Source organism: Heterodontus francisci, chromosome 20, assembly GCF_036365525.1.
Source record: "Heterodontus francisci isolate sHetFra1 chromosome 20, sHetFra1.hap1, whole genome shotgun sequence".
NCBI classification, from domain to species: Eukaryota; Metazoa; Chordata; class Chondrichthyes; order Heterodontiformes; family Heterodontidae; genus Heterodontus; species Heterodontus francisci.
The window spans coordinates 60,137,292-60,156,660 of record NC_090390.1 but is presented as its reverse complement, the minus strand read 5'-3'; the positions used below and the strand labels follow the sequence as shown (position 1 = coordinate 60,156,660).

Sequence of the window (19,369 nt, the reverse complement as noted above, 5' to 3'; positions counted from 1 at the left end):
GACTCATAGATGGCGTCTCTGATGTGGGCCCACTTGGTCTCAGCATCCCCTGTGGGAGTGTTTTGAAGGGCTGTTACAAGTGAATTTAGAAATTTTTGTAACAGCTGTGGGTGAGAAATTCTGCTCGTGTTGATGCGCGGGTGGCCCTTCTGCTTGGAATGATGCAACTTCTTTGGTCTGAGTCTAACCTTGCTGCACACCAGGGAGTGGTCGGTGTCGCAGTCCGCACTGTGGAAGCTGCGTGTGATTTGAACACTGTTTAAGGCGGCTCGCCTTGTGACAATGAGGTCTAGCTGGTGCCAACGACGTGATCTTGGGTGCCTCCATGAAACCTGGTGACAGGGTTTAGTGTGAAAGAACGAGTTGGTGATGCAGAGGTTATGTTAGGTACACAACTCAAGCAGTCTCTGCCCGTTCTCATTCAGCCTTCCAACGCCATAGCGCCCAAGGCAGGAGGGCCATGAGTCATGGTCGGCCCCAACCCTGGCATTAAAGTCCCCCAGCAGGAATAGGTGTTCGGTGTTGGGGATGCTGCTAATGATGTTATGGAGTTGTTCATAGAACTGGTCTTTAGCTTCAGGTGCGGAGCAGAGTGTTGGAGCATAGATGCTGAGTAGGTGTACTGGACCAGAGGTGGTGAGCAGTCGGATGGACAGTATGCGTTCCGAGCCATTTGAGGGAGGCTCTATCATGCTGAGCAAGGAGTTTCTGAATAAAGGAACACTATAATGTAACTCGTGCAAATAAAGCATTATTCGGGGTCTAGTATTGATCCATGGATAGAATGAGAAATAGGAAGCATGGGTCCATAATTTAGAAGGGGATTCTCTTAAGCTATTGCAGAAGGTAGGATAACTCAAAATTTACATGTACCCAACACTATATATAAATTTTTATCAAAGTTTCACGATGTGCTATACAAAGTTGCACAGGAGTATCAACAATAAGTATTTATTATCTACCATGTGACATCACAGACAGTATCATATTCAAGAAACAAAGGGATATATGTCTGCCTCAGCCAGAGGCTTAAATTCTCATTGCAATTATTCAAAATTCTGGCTTTAGAGTGGGTAGTGGATGTTATCATCAACAAGTTATTCAAGGTAGAGACAAAAGATGAGATCACCACACTGGGAGAATGGAAACTAATTCAAGTTTCAACTGATCAGACCACTTGTGTGATGAAAGACAATGGACAGAACTCACGAAAACCAGACAAATATTTATTCAAATTTGAGGAAGTTTGAACAATATAAATGAACTGTTTTTTCAACACTTCGGCCAGTCATACTTTCTTGAATATTGGTCAGTTTTAATGCTAGTTTGAAAACAATCTCAATTTAATAACTCATTACTTCTCAGTGCTGATATGACCTAGCAGTAAGATGACCATTGGCTGTAAAAAAAACTTTAAACTATAAGATATTTTTGAAAACAATATGTCAAATCTCAAGTTGTTATTTATTTGTAAAGGATGCCAGAGTAAAATGTCCTAACAAATTCCTTGGGAAACTGATTGGTAGGGCTGCTGGTTATGAATAGAAGATGTTCATTGACCAAAGATGCAGGCAATAGTTTGTTATGGAAACTTGATGAAGTGCCTTGTAAAAAGGAAAGGGTCTTTTAAGTATTTATGAAGGTAGGAATCCATTCCTTGAGAAGACGTAAAAAGAAAGTATCAACACTTAGCAGAGAATTTTAGAACTCGGATAGGTAATACAGAAATAAACTTCTTCGTTGTGATTCAGACTGGAGACAATTATTTTCCAAAGAACAATTTAATATTTTAAGACATTTTCTACGCTACTCTTCAGATTGACATAACTGAACTTTTCGTTATTAAAAGTAATTTATTTGAGTTGTATTCCTTATCTAACATTTTATCAATGTTGACATAATGCATAACAAGAAAAGCAGAAGCAGGAGTCGGTCATTCAGCCCCTTGAGTCTGCTCCGCCATTCCGTAAGATCATGACTGATCGTCAGTTTCAACTCCACTTTCCCACCCCATCCCCATATTCCTTGATTCCCCTTAGTGTCCACAATCTATTGACCTCTCTCTTGAATGTACTCAATGACTGAGCATCCAGAGCCCTTTGGGGTAGAGAATTCCAAAGATTCACAACAGAGTGAAGAAATTTCTCCTCATCTCAATCCTAAACGGCCGACCCCTTTTTTTTTTTAATTCATTCATGGAATTTGGGCATCGCTGGCTAGGCCAGCATTTATTGCCCATCCCTAATTGCCCATGAGCAGGTGGTAGTGAGCTGCTTTCTTGAACTGCTGCAGTCCATGTGGAGTAGGTACAGCCACAGTGCTGTTAGGAAGGGAGTTCCAGAATTTTGTAGATGGTACACACACTGTGCATCAGTGGTAGAGGGAGTGAATGTTTGTGGATGGGGTGCTGATCGCTTCTTGAGTGTTGGAGCTGCACCCATCCAGGCAAGTGAAGAGTATTCCATCACACTCCTGACTTGTACCTTGTAGATGGTGGACGGGCTTTGGGGAGTCAGGAGGTGAGTTAATCGCCGCAGGATTCCTAACCTCTGACCTGCTCTTGTAGCCACTGTATTTATATGGCTACTCCAGTTCAGTTTCTGGTCAATGGTAGCCCCCAGGATGTTGGTAGTGGGGGATTCAGTGATTGTAGTGCCATTGAGTGTCAAGAGGAGATGGTTAGATTCTCTCTTGTTGGAGCTAGTCATTTCCTGGCACTTGTGTGCTGCAAATGTTACTTCTGAGACTGTGACCCCTAGTTTTAGATGCCCCAGCATCTACCCTGTCAAACCCTTTTAAAAGATACATATTTCAATAAGATCACCTCTCATTCTTCTAATTTCTAGGGGAAATAAGCATAGTCTCTAAATCTCTCATCATAGGACAATCCCTTTCAACCTATCAATTAGTCTAGTGGACCTTTGTTGCACTCCCTCTAACTCAAGTATATCCTTCCTTGGGTAAGGAGAGCAAAACTCTGCACAGTTGACAGGCCAACCTAATATCCTGAATAACTGCTCTTGAATGTTTTCAATCCAGTCATTGCAGATCAGTGATTTAATAAAGCAAACGAAGTGCTGAGTTATCCTGCCAGATCTGCAGTGTTTGAAGTTGAAGCTATCATATTGCAGCTGTGCATGCTCTGGTCTGGCTGTACCTTGAATACTGTGTTCAGTTCGGGTGACAAAGGCACAAATGTGTAAAGTCAGCAGGAAAACTACTAAAGATATGTAAGATACTAATTGGAATGGTAAAGTTTAATCCAGAGCACAGTTTTAAATACAATTGCTGGGCAGAGAGGGATACAGGCAAGTTCAGAACTGATGTCAGAAAGCATACAGTGATAAATATCTGGAATCATCATCTAGGTAGGATAGTGAAAGCAAAGACCATGGTATAATTCAAGATACAGTTTTGTGTTGAGATGTCAGGGAATTGTAGATTTCTAAGCAAGGTTGAGCTAGCTGGGCTGAATGTCCCTATCTTGAGTACTTGGCTTCGAACTGTACTCCAAATTGCTGAATGGAGCATTCTTTATTATATTTTGTAAAACAAATATACAGTAGTGTTACGACCAGGTGAGAAAGAGGTCTAGGGGTCCCTTTCAGCCTTCACCTGGTTTTACTGGGTTTAATTTTAAACACACTGTGTTTTTAGCTCCCCCCTTGGTGAATCCTTGTTCACCACTTTCCAATTATATGGCAAAGAAACCAGCACATACACAGGTTTTCTTCAGTTTAAAGAAGAAAAATGAAAGTTTATTAAACTTAAACTCTAATTCGGTTAACACCTACGGATACACAACGCCCATGCGTGATGCACACATGCAGCTCGGGACAGAAAAGAGCAGAAGAAATAAAATGGAAAGGTTTGAGGCAATATCTGAACATTTTTTGTGACCGGTCTTCAAGCTCACTCTAGAGTCCTTGCTGGTAGGTAGATCTTGCTTTTTGTTGGGGCCCAGTATTCTTCTTGAACCTTATTCACTGTAGGAGACTTTTCTCTCGTGGGGTTCATGTGTCTTCAGTGGGTTTTTGGAGTTCCGTGAGAAAGATATGGGAGCAGACAGGAGAGGCTGTGGTGAGCCAGCCAGGAGAGGTCTTTTTCAATTCAGGAGAAAAGAGCTTTCTGCCAGTTCAAACACTGTACAATTCAGAAAAAAACCCAAATTGCCAAGCAGGTTAGTCATGTGACTAGCAGGTTTGACCACGTCTATTTATGGATTGTATTGGAGCAGGGGATAGCTCCTTTGTTCCACAAAATGTCTTTCCAGCCAGGGCAACCCCTTGTCACAGGCCTTCTCCTCTTCCCAGCAACAATTTGAAATTTAGTATCCATGTGACAAAATTAATGTGCCTGATTCTTGGCAGGTGGGGGCCTGCATGACATTAGGAAACAATGGAAGGTTTTGAAATATCCTAAAACACATGCTGTACTGAAGTTTAATCAAATGATTTTGCTTTGATAGAACCAGTGTTCTTTTATGTAAATTTGTATTAATTGATTTTTGATTTGATTTAGAGATACAACACTGAAGCAGGCCCTTCAGCCCACCGAGTCTGTGCCGACCATTAACCACCCATTTATACTAATCCTACACTAATCCCATATTCCTACCACATCCGCACCTGTCCCTATATTCCCCTACCTATACTAGGGGCAATTTATAATGGCCAATTTACCTATCAACCTGCAAGTCTTTTGGCTGTGGGAGGAAACCGGAGCACCCGGAGGAAACCCACGCAGACACAGGGAGAACTTGCAAACTCCACACAGGCAGTACCCAGAATTGAACCCAGGTCGCTGGAGCTGTGAGGCTGCGGTGCTAACCACTGCGCCACTGTATATAAAAAAAAAAGTGTTTGCGTTCATAGAGTGCTTTTCATGGCCTCAAGATGTCCCAATCCCCACAGTTAAGGAACTACTTTTAAAGTAGACACTGTTGTATGGAAATGCAACAGCCAATTTACATCCAGCAAAGTTCCACCAATAGCAATGAGATAGATGCGCAGATAATTTGGTGGAGTTGGTTGCTGGATAAATATTTGTTCAGGACGATGGGAGAAATCCCCGGCTACTCTTCAGGTAGTGCCATGCATTCTTTAACACCGACTTGAGAGGGCAGACAAGACCCTGGTTTAACGTATCGTCTGAAAGACAGCACCTCTAACAGCACTCCCTCTACTGCATTGGAGTGTCAGCATATATTATGTGCTCAAGCTTTGGGAGCAGAGCTTAAATCCATGACATTCTGACTCCGAGGCAAGAATACTATCACTGAATCAAAGCTGACACCTAAATAGGTATTGACCTCTAGCAAGAGAAAAGTTCAATTCATTCATTTTAATTGATGGTTTTACCTTCCCTGACTGCCCATTGCGGACAGAATACATTTAACTCCAGTTAATCAAAATAAATCAATCAGCCAGTGTTCCAGAATTCTAATTAATTGGGTTTTGTGTTTGAAATACTGATTGTATTGTGTAGATTTATTAATTAAACTATTTTACTCATAGATCTTTAAAAAGTTGATACATTTTGACATGTTGCTGTAGATAGAATATGAAGTGGCTGTAGGTTATAACCCTATATTACAACAGTGACTACACTTCAAAAAGTACTTTGTAAAGCACTTTGGAACATCTCAAGGTTGTGAAAGGTTCTCTATATGTCTTCCTTTTGGGCCTCCTTATCTCGAGAGACAATGGATACGCGCCTGGAGGTGGTCAGTGGTTTGTGAAGCAGCGCCTGGAGTGGCTATAAAGGCCAATTCTGGAGTGACAGGCTCTTCCACAGGTGCTGCAGAGAAATTTGTTTGTTGGGGCTGTTGCACAGTTGGCTCTCCCCTTGCGCCTCTGTCTTTTTTCCTGCCAACTACTAAGTCTCTTCGACTCGCCACAATTTAGCCCTGTCTTTATGGCTATATGTAGGTTCTTTTTAATAAGAACAAATTTATTTATATTTTCAACAACTTTAATACATGCATAATGCACCCTTGCATTATAAATTAATAAAGACCACAGGCATGCTGCAGGGAATCTCCATTACCTATAGAATTATTTAACATTAATCCTGCGGATACAGCATACTCTAGCATATGATGTAAATCCACCAGTTGGTGTGTGGTGAGCCATGTAGATTAGGAAGGTCCCAGCCTTGATTCCTCGTCTGAGTAGGTTGAACTCGACCATAACAGCAGTTGGAGCTTAGAGCTGACCTCAGTGCCCTATAGCATTTAGGGGATATAATCAGCCACACTTTCCACTCAAAATTGATAGAGACAGTAGCACAGTTAGTAGGGAGCACTCAGCGCAATGGCAAACCTACTTTTATTGATATAAGTTGAACCATTTTCAAATTGAAGCTTTTTGGGAGTTTCTAGTGAACTTACTGGGCATCATGCAGTGGCTTAATGCTTTTCAAATTGCCTCCAGGGGTGGATGTTTGGAAAGCCTGTGTGCACTGTTAGTATCAAAATTATAAACAGGAATATAAAGAATGTTTAAGATTTTGATTTTATAAAGTACCAAACAAGGGGGAAATACCCTCTCTCCTTCCCCATCTGGAGTGACTGAAATGAGCTAGTGGCAAAGAAATTCAGGGTAATTGTCATCCTCAAAGCCACTGGTGGTGTGAGACGACCTTAAGAGGACCACTTTAAGAAGCTGCAAATGAAGGTCACCATAGGAAGCAATGTCACATCACACATGACCAGGAAGTTGTGGGTGTCGCCTGACAGAGTGAGACGTGTATTGGTGTGCTCCTGTAATAGCTGTATATATATGTTCTAGTTAAGTTACAATAAAAACCCAGATTTTCTTCGGATATTACTTGTAGTCCTGTGAGTCTTGCAGTAGTTCACATACCAAAGGAACAAGTAATATCAAATGGTGCCAACGTTTGGGATTTAATTTTTCTGAAGACCACAAAATATTATATTGTGGCAACAGTTGTTTTTTTCCTGAAGAACCGACCAAGAGAACAAGGAACAGCCAATTGCCTACCTGGAGTGGCTGAAGATTCAGGTGGAGAACACAGACTGGATCCTGGGAGGTGTTGAAACTCTTGAGTACAGTAGGCAGTTTGCCAAGAGATCGGCACTTTCAATTAATTTTGCAGTGGTTTGAAAAATTTGAAAAGTAGTAGTTCAGCCATAACTACTTTAGTTTTCCTATTTTTTAAATTCGTGGGCTGGGCCTGAGCCAAAAAGAGTGGGAAGAACCCAACAGCGTGACTGGAGGTCCAGATCAAAGTACTGCAAGCTACAGCCCTCTTAAAACAAAAACTGCTCTTGGTTTTAAAAAAAAATTGAACAAGCTGTGTAAACAAAGCAGCTGTAGTTTGTCACTTTTTAAAAGGGGCAGGCCTGCAAAAATAAACTGTCTAAAAAGGAAACAAAGAAGTATGCCTGTGAAAAAGAAAACCTGTGGAAAAAGTCTGTATTTGTGAAACAGCAGGATTATCTGGAACATGACTTTCAGTTATGGACTGGAAGGCGTCAGACATAGCATCTGAATTTAAAGTGTTTTATCAGCTGATGGAACTGTGTTTCCTAGATCAAGCAGTGAGCAAACCAGAGAAACCAGCTGTGAAAATCAAGATCACAATGGGAAGCGAGGGCCTGCAGCACATCAGGATTGTTAGCTGAGGATCAGAAGGAACCTAGCAAGGAATGACCATTCCTGGAGGAGCAACTGAAGGTAAAGGTCAATTTCCAAGTACATAGGCTTGAGCTTATGACCTACCAGAAAAGGCAAGATGAGTTCACTGACCAGTTTGTTGGAAGGTTCTGAGACAAAGTTCAAGAATGCAATTTCACAGATATCAAATTTTCGGAACAGATTACAGAGCAAAGAATCACATCTACGCCAATATAGGCCTTTCAAAAAGACCTGCTAGAAAAGAAGAAAGGGCACACCATAGATGCACAATTCAATGATGGAAGGACATTTGAAGCCATCATGGCTAGGCACCAACAGTACAAGCATTGAAGGCAGCTCCGACTACTGGTATGGTAGCCAAGGCTCCGAAATCTTCTAAACCTGCTGGCAAATGTGGCCTGACTCAACCAATTCACATTTCTCTGGCATACCAGGAACAGTGCAAAGCTTGTGGCATGCAAGGACATTGAGTAAGGCAATGCAGAAGGCCGAGCTCAGATACTGCACACAGGAATGGTCGCAGCTCGCATGCAGAGACAACATCTGTAAGACAGGATGGCAAATGCAACAAAAGGTATGCCAACACAAAACAAAAACCCAAGCAGGTACATCAGGTCGGCAAAGTGACTGTAAGGAGGTCACGGGTGAAGAATGCACTCGTGCGAACAGTGAACAAGCATTTCACATTTAATTTGGATCAGCATGTCAGTGCTATTATGCAATCTGAGACATTTGTCATCCTCAGGATTATATGTCCACAGCAGAGTGGCAAGCATAAATTCAGAGTAAAAATAGACACCGGAACAAGCGCAAATATTTTGCCTATCCGTATACTGAAGGACAAGTATCTTTAAAACAAATGGGAATCTATGTTACGGCCCACCACAGCTAGGCTGGCTGCCTACAGTGCTGCTTCAATCAAGTGCATTGGAATGATAACTTGGCAGTGCAACTATGGGAGCTCTGAATGGCTACCACAAATGTTTTATGTTGTAGACACCACAACTGGACCAGCTGTCACAGGGCTTCCAGTATGCCTAGATTTCCATATCATCACAATACCTGAGGTCAGCACCCACACCAAAAGGTACGGAAGGGTGCTACACACAGTGCATTAAGTCGGTTAGAGACCTGAAACTATTTTACCCAGACAGGTTTAATGCCGTCGGCGATTTCAAGGGTGATACCATATTGCAGTTCCTACTATCAATGCACCAAGCAAGTGCAATGTATGCACTCAAGAGAAGCTTACAGTGGAGCTGGAAGAGATCGAGTGCAACGGAGTCATCCGCTGAGCGGACCAGCTTTCTGATAGGTGCAGCTCGATTCCCCATGTACTGAAGAAAGATGGCAATCTCAGGATTTGCTTAGACCCGCGATGACTGAATTTAGCCCTCAAGAGATGGCCGCATAAAATCCAGACCCTGGAGGAGCTGAATCCTAAGTTTACTGGTGCTAAGTATTTTTCAAAGCTCGACGCAAAGCATAGCTACTGGTCTGTCCACTTAACCAAAAAGTCCTAGCTACTCATAACTTTTCGAACGCCATTTGGGAGATACTGTTTCAGACAGTTACCTTTTTGTCTGTGTGTCAGCCGGGACATTTTCCAACAATACATGGACAGGATAACTGAAAATATCCTGGGTTGTATCTATATGGCCAACGTTATTGTGGTGATGGGGCGGACCATGGCAGAACATGACCAAAATTTGCATTTGCTAACATTGGCTTCTCTTCGTGAGGGCCTTGTGTTTAAAAGCAAGAGGTTCCAGGTCGATGTTCGGCACATCAGCTTCTTTGGGTCGATCTATTCCACCACAGGAATACGCCCAGACCCAGATACGATTGAAGATGTCAAAGCCATGCTAACTCCTCAGGACCAGGAAGACCTACAACGGTGTCTGGAGCTGTTCCACTTTTTGGCCCATACATCCCCAATTTTGCTGAGCGAGCAACACAGCTCAGGGAACTACTGCGTAAAGATATCCCTTACTCGTGACAGGAAGACCACCAGCAGGTGTTTGAGCCCTTAAAGTTAGCTCTGTCAAGGCAAGATAACGTGCTACAGTATTACGACCTGACCGAAGAGACCATGCTCGAGGTCGACGTGTCCCAGAAGTGATTAGGCATCTGCATCATGCAGGAAGGGAAGCCTATTGCCTTCACGTCGAAGAGTTTGTCACGAACCCAATCCAAATACTCTAACATTGAACATGAAACCTTGACTCTTGTTTTTGGTATCACTAGGTTTCACACCTAGTTCAGAAAATATTTTACTGTGGAGACTGGCCACTTGAAACCATATGGTGGCAACAGCTCCCGCAAGCTCCTTTGTGGTTGCAGAGACTTGAAGATCCAGGGCTACAATTGTGACTTCCAATATGAACCGGGCAACAAAATGGTCACATTGGACACCCTGAGCAGGTTGCCTAATCTGAATAAAGATGCAGATATCTCGCTAGATTTGCATGTCCACAGTGTGGGTACTGTGATTGAGAATGTCCTGAAGATCGACCTCATGAATTTATGTCCCCACAAATGCGAGCAACTAAGAGATGCAACGGCACGTGACCCGACCCCATCGATGTTGTGGAAGGATGGTCTGACACCATGCAGGAAGTAACCGAATGTCTATGCTGTTTCTGGCTGTATCGAGACGAGCTCGGCATATCACAGGGGTGATTTTCAAAGGGAAGCAAGTCATGATACCCGAAGCTGTGTGTTCTGATATTCTAACACAACTGCATCAAAGGGCGTTTAGGAATGGAACTTATCAGATTCCATGTCAGAGAGACAGTCTACTGGCCAGGAATCAACAGTGATGTTGAGATGGTGGTGAAATCCTGTGAGGCATGTCAAAGTTGTCAGCCAAATTAATAGAAGGAACCCTTGAATCCACATGAAATGCCTTCACATCCATAGGCAAAGATCAGCGCAAATTTATTTTACTTCCAATGTGATGATTTGCTCCTTGTTACGGATTACTTTACTAAGTTTACAAGCATCAGGCGGCTATGAGATATGTCAAGTGCATTGGTTGCTGATATGGTTCAGCCTATTTGGTGTGCTGAAAGAAATTATCTCCGATAATGAGCCGGAATATGCTGGAAAACTATTCCAAGACGTGCCAGGTGGGGAGTCAGTCACATGATATTGTCACCACATTATTCAAAGTCTAACAGCCTAGCTGAACACATGGTGCGCACCATCACACTGCTCATTTTAAAGTGTAGACAGACGGGACAGGATCTCAAGGTTGCAATGCTGCACCCCCAATTTTCACCATCAGACATGGGCTCACTGTCGCCTGCAGAGCTGATGTTTGGAAAGCAGGTAAGAACTGCCCTGCCCAATCGTCATCTCTCTATTTTCCACAGTAAAGGATATGCTTCTGTCTAAACAAGGGAAGGTGAAGGCATCGTATGGCAGGCAAGCAGGACCAGAATTAGCTCAATTACGGGTAGGGCAGAAGGTCAGAGTCTGCAATCATGTGTTGGGAATTTGGTATCCTGCAGGGATTGCTAGGATATGCTAGCAGCCCAGATCGTACAAGGTCCAGGCAGCCAATGGTGTGATTCCGGGATGGAACTGAAGTCGACTCCGAGATCTGTGCGTCAACACTAAATGTGACAACCCTGTGGCTTTGTGGACACATTCTAAGACCAAGTCTGAAGATGAATGTGCTCGTAGCCTCTGTACGGAGGAAGAACGTGCTAACTAGAGTTCCGAGTCACCAGAGTTTCAGAGGAGTCAAGATGAGCTCAACTCTGGCAAGAGGTTTACGATAACAAGATCGAGACGAATAAGCAAACCTTTCTACGTTTTAGAGTGTTAAATTTGCTTACTTGTAAATAACATTTTGTTTTATTCGTGTATAGTTAGTCCGAACTGCAACATCATTGTATATTGTACACATGTTTTTATCTTTGGAAAAAGGGGGATGTTGTGGGATGACCTTAGGAGGACCACCTTAAGAAGCTGCAAGTAAAGGTGACCAGAGGAAGTGATGTCTCATCACACGTGTAGCCCGACAGAGTGAGACATGTATTGTTGTGTTCCTGTAGTAGCTGTATATATTTTATATACTAGTTATAATAAAAACCCACATTTTCTTTGGATCTTACTTGCACTCCACATATCAAAGGAACAAGTAATATTACAACTGATAATGCAGTTCTTCTCGTGGAGCACACCTGCAGTTCTCTGTTAACATGCAGGTGCTTTTTCAGAGGAGCTTGTTTAGATTGAATTGTCAGCTTCCTATTTATACTGTTGGAACAGGCTCCCTATGTTCTTACGTTCTATCCCAATGACAGAATTATAGGCCCATTCTTTCTCCCTGCTGTGATCTAAACTAAACCAGTACCAATGTTATAAGTTCCCCTCTAGACACAGTTTATTAATTACCTCCATGGTTAGCTTCAACATTATTTTGTTGTATTCAACTGTATTAAGCCAACTGAGAATTATTTGCAATTCTGCTTTGAGTTTGGAGAACCAATGAGCAGTTACACCAAATCTGTATTGGTTTAAATCATTGTAGATAGTTGACACTTTTGCATCATACGGTGTGTGTGATAGTGTCACACAGCATGCATAGGACCATTAATTTTAGAACGATTAGATTCCCTGAATGATTATACAGTCATACAGTTCCTTGTTTACATTTCTATTTTTACCTGCCCAATTGCAAAATGCCAGCACTGACCTCACTCTACTTGGCAGTTTTGAACTAAAGTCACAGAACAACATATTTACATTATGGTACGGCATCTGTAATTTGGACATGATGCCTCCAGATCCTGGGTGTTTTAACTCGGATAGGTCCAGTGCAATCTGCTCTTGGATCACTGGCCTCAGTCTGTCAAACCACTCTGTTGCAACATTGAAGCTGGTGTGTTTGAGTGCATTGCTTTGTATTCCCAAATATGACATTGGCCATGTAGACTCTATCCCTTGAATACTCTTCTGAGAGCCCTGTCCCTATTTGCCCAAACCTTCTCATCTGAAAGCATGACAGTAGCCCTGGTAGGAGCAAGTGGCAACATGGCTGTCTGCCTGCTAAATTCATCCTTGGAGGCAACCTTTGCACAGGTCTGTTAAATGACGGCAGTTGCAATGTGACCCTGTTTAATTGCATTCTTCAATTTAAGGATTTAATTGGTACTTTCATTGTGTGTGCAGACAACTGTTTCCAGATGTCTTCAGGAACATTATTGCAAATTAGAAGTTATCCTCTGTTGTGTAGGTACAAAGGATTCTTGCAGTGTAGCTTTGATCATTTTAACATTTTTGGCTACAGATATCTGAGCAACATAATGTTGACATTAAAATTTAAAATTCATTTAGGTATGATTAGAATTATCGACGTCAGGATTCTTGCATTCTTCATATCTAGAGCCAATATTTTTTCAGAAACCATTGTACTAATGTTTCTGCTGTTTCCTAGATATTTTATAACTGATTTTTTTCCAGAAACTTACAATCTAATAGTTTTACACCATTTATGCTAGCTACCAGTGCTTACACTACATGACCACACTACTGTCTAAAGTAGAAATTCTTTTATTCCGTTCAGTTGACAGCTGCACCTCCATTCCTGTGTAGTGTAATATAATAATTAGAGCAATGCTTTGTGTTCCAAGTTGAATGTTTTTTCACTACTGTTTTTTTTTGACAGATCATCTGATACACCATCAGCTCTGCTGAACACAATGAGATTTTAGACCCTTGACTGAGATCAGTAGTTGTATCTTTATCTTCCTACTGGGACAACAGTATTTATGCAGTCTGCAATTATTCGACAATACAAACCACTGACGCTGAAGAAAAATTTCTTACTTTGGAAAAATAGAACTCTACTTGATTGTCACCAGTTCAGAAGTGTCTTGTGTTGTTAATGAGGCAGTGCAACTGATCCTTTGAGAAAGCTTCTGTTCTGATTTATTTGCTAACTAAACTATTCATTAGCCTCCTAAGATCACTTATGCATTGTTTTCAGGATACTTGCTTGCCTGGTGGAGCTGATGAAATGTGCATTATTCTCTCCTCATGTCCCTGTTAACTCATTCCATCCGTTGTAGAAGTTTATTCACATAAACTGCAGTGGTTTTCTTCTGATAAGTGAACGATTAGGATTTACAAGGGTGCATCTTGAAATAGGCCTCCCGTGCTCCTGCCAAATGTAGTGCATTTTAAAAAATATATTTCATTCATTAACTTGGATAATATTTTAGTTTTTATTTTCTGGCTTATATAAATAGTAAATATAATGTCCAAATTGATTGCACACTGTGAATTCAAGAGGCATGACTTGTATGTACTGCACTCCTTAACTGCAAGAATGAAATCTCACTATGGAATTAATTTACTTGTCAAACTATAATGTACATTGGATCTCCACATCCTTCCAAGAAAAAAATCAATTCCCCCTTTTCTGATGTACCCCAGTAGGGTGATAGTAAGGTTTTTTTTTGGAAAACAGTATGCTGTTCATCTTGACAAAATTGCAGCAATATGTCAGACTGAAGTGTTCCAATTCATTCCCACCATAGAAACTTCAGGTTGCAGTAGACTTCAGCTCAATTTTCATCTTCCATAAAATCCAAATATATAGCTCCTTCAAACCATGCTGCTGATGCTGCCATATATGTGTTTTTTGGGTTTTATAAGTTTTGGTGATGTTCTATCAGACTAGTGACAAAATTGGTTTTGCCAATTTTACCAAATACACAGTTATAATGAAATAAAGAACTTATATTGTGATCGATGCTATGAAAATCACTGATGGAATTTTATTTATTGGACCTGAGCAGACAGAATGTGCTACTCATTATTTATATAGTTATGGTAGCCAGCAGTTGCTTTCCTTACAGTATGGGTGATATAGCCAATCAACTGGGGAATCAAGTAATTTACTAGGCCCATGTAGGAACCTTTGTCACCCTTACTTCACTTCTTCCCATCCATTCCCAATTTGACCATCCTAAATTCTCACTCTTCTCTGTTTATGCCAGTCATTTGCTGTTCATGAAACAAAACCCTGACAACATTGTGTCCAGATGACTCCAAAATTTTGAATGTAATTTTTTACCAAACCCGAGAGAAATATAGGTAAACTTTTCTTCAGACAATCAAGTATTTGTGCTTCTGATGTGTCCTGCTAGATAGAGCTTCATTTTATGTTAATTCATTTCAAGTTATTACATGCTCTGAAAGGCCCTGGGAAGCAAAATATGGTTCCACACAAACAAGCAAACAACAGCCTCTTATTTTGGCTACACATTGTTTCTGTATTTTCCTGCACCTTTCACTTCCTTCTCTTTCCTGGACCCTAAATCTGAGGCAGCTATTTGGACATTGTGCTTGGGTTTTGTGAATGTACATTTATCACAACCTGCAAGTTAAAGTTCACAGTTGAACATGGTATACAATTAGTATAGTTTTTTTTAACTTTTTAACCAATAGTGTGTCTTTTTTTTAAAAAAAGGAGATAAGAAGGAAGTCAGTAAAGCTGTAATTCCTTGTCTTCAGGATATTGAACCCTGATGTGTCTCCAATTAACTTATGCTGCTTTTGCCACCTATGGTTAAAAGAAGTCACTGCCAAGTAATGGGAAAATAAGAATTGCATGATTTCTACTGAAACATTCTTTAAACATATCGTTGTGATGCCTCTGGTGTATTTGTTATACAGAACAAAACCTCAGTTGAAGAATGAAGAAGGTTAACTGAAAATCTAGCAATCTGTTTAAATAATGAAATTCACATACAACTGGAAGAGCATTTCTACTTTTGGCCAAATTGGGAATAAATCCTATCAAAGATTTTCTTGTCTGAGCTTAGCATTAAGTCAATCTAGGGAAAACAGACCCAGCCTATCCAATCTCTCTTTGTAACTCAAGCCCTCCAAACCAGGCAACATCCTGGTGAATCTTTTCTGCACCCTCTCTAGCTTAATCACATCTTTCCTGTAGCGCGGCAACCAGAACTGCACAGAGTACTCCAAATGCAGCCTAACCAATGTTATGTACAACTGTAACAAGACGTCCCAACTCTTGTACTCAGTGCCTCAGCCGATGAAGGCCAGTATGCTATACTCCTTCTTTACCACCGTCTACCTGTGTTGCTACTTTCAGGAAACTATGTACTTGCACCCCAAGGTGTCTCTGCTCAACACCACTCCCCAGGGCCCTGCCATTCACTGTATATGTCCTGCCCTGGTTTAACTTCCCAAAATGCATCACTTCACACTTGTCTGCATTAAATACCATTTGCCACTCTCTTGCCCACTTTCCCAGTTGATACAGATCCTATTGTAACCTTAGATAACCTTCTTCACTGTCCGCCATACCACCAATTTTTGTCTCATCTGCAAACTTACTAATCATGCCCCTTATATATTAATGACTTGGATGTGAATGTATGACAAACAAAGAGAGGGTCCAGCACTGATCCCTGCGGCACACCACTGGTCACCGGCCTCCAATCTGAAAAACAACCCTCCACTACTCGCCTCTGCTTCCTATCACCGAGCCAATTTTGTATCCAATTTGCTAGCTTACGCTGGATCCCATGTGTTCGAATCTTCTGAACCTTTAGAGTTTTCTTTTCATTCCCTGCCCACATTTACAACAGTGCATCCTTACTGGGTCATATTTTGTACAAGATCCCACTCTCTGGCCTACAACAACAACTTATTTTTATATGGCACCTTTAACGTAGATGAGAAAATGATGGGGGGGCGGGGGTGGAAACAAGGATAGATCATTAGGAGACATCAGTGCGGCAGCTAAAGCGAAGCCATTGAAAGCGAGACTCTGGCTAGTTTTAGCTAGATTAACATGGAACCAGGTGAGTAGTTCCACCCAGCTGAATGACAGTGGAGAGGCGTTGGAAGAGGATGGTGTGGTCATACGTGTTGGTGGCTGCAAACAGCTTGAGCAGGAATAGTTTGCCATGGTCACCGTCATCTAGGATGTTGTCATGTGTGACATCAATGAGTTGTTTTAATACTGTGGCAGGGTGGAAAGCTGATTGAATCCCTCCAAACACGGAGTTCTGGGAACGATGGGAGTGGATTTGGGAGGAAAGGGAGGTTGGAGATGGGGCAGTCCTTTGTTAGGACGGTGGGATCAAAAGTTTTTTTTTGAGATGAGTGATGACGGCAGATTTAAAGAAGACTGGGACAAAACATGTGGGAGAATATCAGCTAATGGAGACTGGGAGGGGTGGTCAGCTGTTTAGTGGGAACAGTTTCAAGGGTAGAAAAACTAGAAAGGTAAGATCGCCAACTTTAAGGCATTTAAGTGGTCATTGGATAGACATATGGATGAAAATGGAATAGTGTAGGTCAGATGGTTTCACAGGTCGGCGCAACATCGAGGGCCGAAGGGCCTGTACTGCGCTGTAATGTTCTATGTAAATGTGTACCATCTGTAGTCATTGTAGAAATTAATTATTTTCTTTGTATTTACCATTGAACTGATTTTATAATTCCTAATTCAAAGCCAAGAATCCAGTTGCGCTCTTCAACTTGCAGGAATAAATGACAGCTGGAAACATAAGTGACAGCTGTCGCTATTTGTGGAGCTCGGATCATCTTTTGACTGGCGTTGTAATGATAGAACAGACCTTGATTTGGAGTTTGACATATCAAGGCTTAGGCATACTCCAGTGTGAATTTCTTTTGCCTGTTTGGTATTCAGGTCATGTGTTTTGCTTATCGAGCTATTAGGATTGTCAGTTCTGGAGTTAGAGGGAGTTGAAGCATTTTACTGTTTCTGCAGGCAAATTCCACACTGAGGCTGCAAACAGTTCTTTGCTGGAAGCTTTGGAAAAGAAATTGGGCCAAAAAATTAGGCATTTTCTAATGCTGACACCAGTTGTATTTTTTCATTGTGCTGCTATATTTTCAGCTTGCGTGTGGATATCTACTACAGATGAGCTATTCTCCTGATTTGTAAAGTAGCTATCAGAATGTAAAATTCCATCATCTCTGATTATCTCTTTGAGTTTATAGTCTTCATTCTGGTAAGCCATTACTGAAGAATCAAATCAATAACCATAGTTTTACAGAAATAACCCTTCACCACACAAGTTCTTCCTACCCAGCCCCTCTCTTCCCCAACCTCTCTTTCCACCCCCCCCCCCCCCCCCCCCCACCCCCCCAAAAAAAATGGATGTACTCTTCAGCCTACTGTAACTTAATTGCTTAACACAACTGGACAACTTCTTGTTACATAGATTCCTGTATTTATTCTTTTTAAAAACTACCTTCGAGCCCATTCCCCTCTCATTCATCTCTGCCATCTTTTCTCTCACAAAGGCTTTACTATTCAATACCAACTGATCAGCTTTATTCAAATAAAAAAAACATACATTTCATGCCTATCACGTCCAGGAACGTTTTAATTTGTTTTCTTGAAATGAAAGTTACCTGATTTCATCTGTGAAGCTGCTAAAGGTAATGTTCTTGGCAGCATTAGTTATTTTGTGCTTTACATAATGAAGTAGAAATGGATTGATGCTTTGACCAGTGCAGATGAGGAAATCTTGTATGCACCTTTTAACACTACCCTCTCCCTTTCCCAAAATAAAGAAAAGATGATCATCTTTGGAGAAGTCCTGTGCATAGGGATTGAAGAATAAATGAACATGCCCATCTTGACATATATTAAACATTAAAAGTGCAAATACTACCTAAACAATATTGAAACTGCGGTAATTTCTGTTAACCAGCCTCTGTGTAATTGTAAAATAAATATAGATTCTCTGCCTCCTTTTGTACTTTGAAACTTGCTTCCAGATGACTTTCAAAAGTGTTAAAAACATGAAATCATTTTGAACCTGTAAAGATTATTGCAGTTGTAGTTCATTGGGGTACATTGCACTTTTAAATTAAATGGTAGGCCTCAACTTTGTTTGCCAGGCTACGTGGATAAGAAGGAAAGATACAACTATTGCTGACAAAAGAGACATGCTGTCGAAGCTTTTTCTCTTGCACTCATCAGAACAGATGTAAGAATGCCAAATTTCAAAGGGAGCAAGAGTTTATACTGCATGAGAACGGTGCTGATTGGTTGAGAAGTGGACTCTGGTCGAAGCGTTGCCATGGAGAATGCGCTAGGGCACTATTGTCCCCCAAGCTTTTGTCTAATTAAAATAAGGCACAATGCCTGTACATGTTCCTTTTGTCTGCAGCGGACAAGTCCCTGTCTATGAATATATGTAGCTTCCAGCAGGTGTAAGTGAGCCACATTGTGAGCCCAACTGATAGCCTAATTCTTAGCACAACCAATTTACATCCTTTTTATAGTATGGGGATCAGAGCTGTGTATAATATTCCAATTATGGCCTAACCAGGCTCCTATCCAAGTGATATTTTTTTTTTAATTTCTTGATTTTTTAAAAAATGAATTCAATTTTTCACACTAGCACTGGAATTTTAACTCGTTCTCTGGATTGTTAGTCTGGGCCTCTTGATTATTCAGTTAGTGACATGGTGTTGGAAATGAACAAAATAAAATAACCCCTCTATTCAAGAAGCGGGGGAGGCAGAAAATAGATAAATATAGGCCAGTTAGCTTGATGTCTGTCGTGAGGCAGGTGTTAGAATCGATCATTAAGGATGTTGTAGCTGGGCACTTGGAAAAACTCAAGGTAATTGGGAATAGTCAGCATGGTTTTGTGAAAGGGAAATCATGTTTA

The 19,369-nt window shown here is 41.3% G+C and overlaps 1 protein-coding gene across 1 annotated transcript in view; it reads left to right on the top strand.

Moving 5' to 3' along the window:
* sec23ip (SEC23 interacting protein) overlaps positions 1-18,438 on the top strand; it is a 155,492-nt gene extending 137,054 nt beyond the window's left edge. Inside the window, exon 19 of the mRNA XM_068052891.1 lies at positions 13,342-18,438. The gene's annotated coding sequence lies outside the window, so the exon portion shown is untranslated. The remainder of the gene's footprint in view (positions 1-13,341) is intronic.
* Positions 18,439-19,369: the final 931 nt, after the last annotated feature.